At 37.7% G+C, this 6,284-nt stretch overlaps 1 pseudogene; it reads left to right on the plus strand.

Moving 5' to 3' along the window:
- The first annotated feature begins 557 nt into the window (after positions 1–557).
- On the plus strand, positions 558–4,416 carry LOC137733929 (disease resistance protein RGA2-like; annotated as a pseudogene).
- The last annotated feature ends 1,868 nt before the right edge of the window (positions 4,417–6,284 follow it).

Here is a 6,284-nt window from a genome sequence, read left to right on the forward strand (position 1 = left end):
CAGGAGAGCGTGTTGTGCACGCTCCAGGGAAATGGACCGGCTTCTGGGTCTGTCCGAAATGGACTGGGCTGCTGCCTGGCTTGGGCTGGGTGCCAGGTTGTTTCACGGGCTGGAGGGTGTGGACTGGGTGTCAGGCTATTTTTTTCATTTGGTGCCGGTCCATTGGGCACGGGCTGGAACTGCTCTTAGTATGGCACTGGCTAATGCTTTACTAGCCACTAGGGAACAAAAGTAGAGGAAAACATAAGGAAAGCAACAAACGGCTATAATTTGTGAAGGACCCAGCTGGCATTAAAAATCAGCTTTCAATTATTAAGGCCAGCTGTAACATATTGACCATGTTCTCACTACGCATAACATATTGACCATGTGTTGGTAATCAAATTAAAGACACAACACAAAGCTTTAGTAGGGCACCAGCTAATACTTTACTAGCTACCAGGGCACAAAAGTAGAGGAAAACTATTTTCAACTTTCAATTATTAAGGCCAGCTATACCATATTGACCATGTTCTCGCTACGTATTGACCATTATTAGGTCTTTGTTTTTATTTTATCCATTGAATGATGTGTGAGTGGCTGGATGAGAGATGGGCATGTCAAGACTAGCAGGAGGAGCCATCTTTCACTGTGCAAAACTATATTCTTAGTTACAATCTTCTACTTTAATTCACTTCACCTGGGTTTTTGCTTGTCCTGAATACAAGAAATGGCAGAAGGAGTTCTCTTCAATATTGCAGAACGGATCGTTGTAAGACTTGGCAGCCGTGCTTTCCAACAGATTGGATCGATTTGGGGTGTCCAAGATGAGCTCAACAAGCTCAAGGAGACAGTTGCCGGATTCCAAGCTGTTCTTCTTGACGCTGAGCAAAAGCAAGCCAACAACAATGAAGTCAAACTGTGGCTCCAAAGCGTAGAAGATGCAGTTTACGAAGCCGATGACGTGCTGGATGAGTTTAATACTCAAGTTCAGCGGAGACAAGTGATGCGTGGCAATACTAAGCTGTCAAATGAGGTACGCCTCTTTTTCTTTAGATCAAATCAACTTGCTTTCTGGCAAAAGATGAGTCATTAGATCAAAGATATTAACGAGAGGATTCGAGAGGTTCCATCTCGGAGAACATTTTTATAGTCACGTAAGCCCATTGATATTCACCTATTAGGAGTACAATAGGTCTCTCAATAACTCATAATTAGCTGCAATAAATCTTCTTCATTATTGTTTTGAATGTTTCATATAACTTACTGTTACAAAACTCTATTAACTTATTAACACAGTTCTATCGAAAAAATGATTGTCTACTCAAATTCTTACAGGTGCGCCTTTTCTTTTCTAACTCAAATCAACTTGTTTTTGGGTTAGAGATGAGTCATAAGATAAAAGATATTAACAAGAGGCTTAGTGAGGTTGCATCCCGTAGACCCAGTGACTTAAACAATAATCGTGAAGATACAAGATTTATATTCAGAGAGAGGGTCACACTCATTTGTCCCTAAGGATAATATTATAGGGAGAGATGAAGATAAAATGGCAATTATCCAACTTTTGTTGGATCGCATCTCAACTGAGAATGTGTCAACCATTTCCATAGTTGGAATTGGAGGATTGGGGAAAAGTGCCCTTGCCCAACTCATATTCAATGATGAGGTGATTCAAAAGCATTTTGAGTTGAAAATATGGATATGTGTCTCTAATATATTTGAGTTGGATATACTGGCTAAGAAAATCCTAAAAGTTGACAAGCTTGATAAAGAGGAGCGTGATAAGGTGGACCAGCTTAATATGGATCAGCTGCAAAATGATCTCAGAAAAAAAGTAAATGGGAAGAAATACCTACTTGTGTTGGATGATGTGTGGAATGAGGATCAACATAAGTGGCTTAGCTTGATGGACTTGTTAAGGGGTGGTGGAGAAGGTAGTAGAATATTAATAACCACTCGTACTGAAACCGTTGCAATGGCATCACACACAACTAAACCGTACACCTTAAGGGGTTTGAATGAAGTGCAAAGTTGGTCTTTATTTAAGAAAATGGCCTTTAAAGATGGAAAAGAACCAGATAATTCAACAATTAAGGCAGTTGGGATGGAGGTTGCAAGAAAATGTCAGGGAGTTCCACTCGCTATAAGGACGATAGGTGGGATGTTGCGCAACAAACATCATGAAATAGAATGGTTTAATTTCAAAGAAAGGAAACTTTCAAAAATAAGTCAAAAAGAAGATGATATTTTACCAACACTCAAACTAAGTTATGATGTGCTCCCAACACATTTGAAGCATTGTTTTGCTTATTGTAGCTTGTTCCCACCTGATTATGAGATTTCTGTACCAAGATTGATTAGACTTTGGGTGGCACAAGGGTTCATTGAGTCATGCGATGAAAACGAGTGTTTGGAGGATGTTGCGTTTGAATATTACAGGGAATTGTTGTGCAGATCGTTTTTTCAAGAAGAAAAAATAAATGAGTTTGGTATAATAAGTTGTAAAATGCACAATCTCATGAATGAACTTGCAATCTTAGTGTCGGGGGTCGGAAGTGTCGTAGTTGATTTGAACCAAAAGAATTTTCATGAAAAGCTTCGTCATCTATCTTTCAATTTTGATATTGATTTGTCGAAATGGGAAGTGCCAACATCCTTGCTAAAAGCAAGCAAGATACGAACCTTTCTTTTTCTTCAACAAGCTTGGGGTGATCGCCAAAGTTCCTCATGGAATGCATTTTATACTACAATTGTTTCAAATTTTAAGTTATTACGGATGTTGAGTCTCAATGAATTAAGAATTACAACATTACCTAATTGTCTTAAAAAAATGAAACATTTGAGATATCTTGATCTTAGTGAGAATCCCATGGAGAGACTTCCAGATTGGATAGTTGGACTTTCGAATTTGGAAACACTAGATCTCAGTTGGTGTGGAAGTCTTGTGGAATTGCCTAGAGACATTAAAAAAATGATCAACTTAAGGCATCTCATCATGGAAGGCTGTATTTGGTTGAGTGGAATGCCACGTGGAATTGGTGAATTGAATGGTGTTCGTACATTGAGTAGATTTGTTTTGAGCGAAAGCAATTGTTTGGGGAGGGGCGGTAGTGCTGGTCTTGCTGAGCTGGGGACCCTTAAGGAATTAAGGGGAGATTTAGAAATTGATAAGTTGAGGCATGTGGTGTCAGAATCAAATGTTGGTACACCTCTCAAGGACAAACAACATCTTTGTTCGTTGGTTTTAATCTGGAAAGAGGGAGAAGATATAAGCGCCGTTGATGAGGAGGATATTATAAAGTCAATGGAAGTATTGCAACCCCATTCTAATCTGAAGCAGTTGACCGTGCGGTATTATGTTGGTGTGAGGTTTGCGAGTTGGTTTTCTTCTCTCATAAATATTGTTAATCTCCAATTGCGGTTTTGTAAGAGATGCCAACGTCTTCCGCCCTTGGATCATTTGCCTTCCCTTAAGTCTCTTAAGCTTTGGAATTTGGAGAAGTTGGAGTACATATCAGAGAATGAGAGCAGTATTAGTATGAGTGATGAGATGTTCTTTCCCTCCCTGGAGACACTCCAGTTATACAGATGCCCTGTTCTGAAGGGATGGTGGAGGGCCCACACTCATAACAGTGATGATTCTTCATCATCAACGGAAAATCTGTCGTTGCCTTCTTTTCCTCGTCTTTCTACATTGTCTATTGATGAGTGTCCTAATCTAACTTCCATGCCTCTGTATCCAAATGTGGAGAGAATACATCTCAGAAGGAGCAGCTGGAAGGTTGTTGATTCCTTGTTTGTTAGAGGAGCATCTGATATTACACATGATGTTGGTGTTGATGTTTCTGCCTCTTCTTCTTCCCCTCATCTCTCCAAATTAACACATCTGTCACTCCATGCAATTGAGGATTTGGCATCACTGCCAGAAGAAATAAGCAATCTCACATCACTTCAGGAGCTTGGAATTGATGATTGCCCTAATTTGGCATCACTGCCAGAAGGGATTCGTGGACTTCCCTGTTTAAATAGATTAAAAATTCTGCGGTGCCCCATGTTAAGCGAAAGATGCAAGAAAGAAACAGGTGAAGACTGGTTTAAGATTGCTCACATCCAATCCATTGAAATTGTTTATTCTTAAGGTGCGTTTTCTAACTTCTTTAAATTTACACTTGCCTAATTCAGTATAAGCTATGAAATATTAAAACGCCGACCTTGTTTCTTATTTTTATTCTTCATACATCATCACCAGCATTTTATTTTTCTTTCCAGATGGCATAACATGTGGATCAATGATTTCGGTATGCATTCATTACCCACTAAATTCAATTTTTTTTTTAAAATTTCTCTTTAATTTCCTTCTTTTCAATTATCTAGTCTTGTATGCAGTGTCAACCTTTTTGATTCAATATGTAAGGGCCATGTTGATTGCTTGAAGTGGTTGTATATGATTTTACTTTTGATCGTCGGGGTTTTAAGTACTATGTCCCCTCGTTGTATGTTTTTTCTTTAAATAATATAATATGGGCGTGACGGCCTAGCCCCCAGCTTCGACTGGGTTCCAGCCCTCTTTAAATATTTCTTTTTAATATTTGTTGACGTATTGGAAGCAAAATCACCTTTGTCACGTTATAACATACAAGTTGCATAATTATACACAAACAATGATAAAAAAAAATTACGTCTATTAATTGTCAATGCACTAAAGTAACCAAATATTCTAAGATCGAAGAAAGTCCAAAATCAACTTTGGATATGGCTCGGGACACAAATATCTGCTCCAAAACCCAAAACTAATCACAAAAAACGCTACATTCTCAGTAAAGCAAATACTTCTTGTTTTTTCTATGTCCCGTCTCTATAAACAACTCATGACAACCATTACAAAAACAAAGATATTTGTTGTTTTTTCTATGTCCCGTCTCTATAAACAACTCAGACAACTCCTAGTTAGTTTCTTTGTTTTCTTTTCCTCGATTTCCTTAGCAATCAAATGGTCTCCCTAAGTAAAAACAAATTCTTCAAACATACCGAATGTTTTCTAATATTTTTCTTTTCTTTCCTTTTATTCATCTACCCAATTGAACTGGTCTCTTAAGTTTTCTTAATCTGCAATCAAAATATATTGTTTTCTTAAGTTCTTTTCCATATTCTATCCCGCACATCTAAGTTCATTATTAACCCACACCAGTTCATACTTAATATGTTATAGGTTTATTTTTAAAAAGCTGAAGATGCTTGTATTGCCAATAACTAAAAAGGGAAAAGTACGGACCTTGACATTCACATAGAAATCTTCCATGCAGTTCTTTGGCTTCTACAAAAACAAACTTATTAACAGATCAGTCAACGGAAAACTATTACAACCTCTGCAAAAACAAAATATGGCATGGTTGCGCTCATAAAAGCATTTGGATTCATCACAATTCGTGACTCGTTAAACATGATATCTCCTTAGACATTTTGGGAACTTGACAACTTAGAACAATTGTTATAGATTGACATAAGCCTACAAACTTCAAAAAAAAATTGAAACCTTAAGAGAGCAGAACCAGTTTTCATTCATATTTGTGCTGTTTCGATTAGCTTATCTCACTATGACTTGATTCATTAGTTCTAAAGGAAGTTCTAATCACTACGAAAACAGCTTAATAATAGTTGATTATCTCTAAAACCAAGAGGGAAAACATAGAAATACTATCTGTAATTAATAATAAGAAAAATACCATGAATTTGTTTTTGGGAAGCTGCTTTTAGGTTAGTACCCTCGTCTGGCGAAAACTTATCCTACAATGCAGCAAGAAATAGAGTAAAAGGAATAATAGTTGGTTTCCATTTAGAACCTCAAAACCCCACTTTAGTCTTTCTCTTACCGGAGAAAACAGCATCTCCGGTGGAAGTGAATACGAACTTGGCATCCATTCCTCCATCATACTTAGAAGCAACCACATCCTGAAAATAAGTCCCCTGACGAACTTCCCATCCATCCACTGACTCCGGAGTCTTGAACTTTACAATTATAAGTTTGCTCTTGCTACTCTTTCCTGCTCGTAATTGCGCCATTTTCTTCTTATAGTCCTACAATGCAAACAGTCAAAAGCTTCACATAAGCAATAAAATTCAAATCCAACATTGAACCAACCCATGAACTTAAAAGACATCAAAACCGAAACAGATTACTAAATGTCAAAAAGGAGTATTTCAAGTATATGGCAATAAGGATCACACCTGAAATGCTTTGGTAAGATTGTAGACCCCTCTTTGATCAACCCTGTAGAGGTCTCCGCTAATAGTAGAGAGTGCAG

Source organism: Pyrus communis, chromosome 5, assembly GCF_963583255.1.
Source record: "Pyrus communis chromosome 5, drPyrComm1.1, whole genome shotgun sequence".
In the NCBI taxonomy this organism is placed as follows: Eukaryota; Viridiplantae; Streptophyta; class Magnoliopsida; order Rosales; family Rosaceae; genus Pyrus; species Pyrus communis.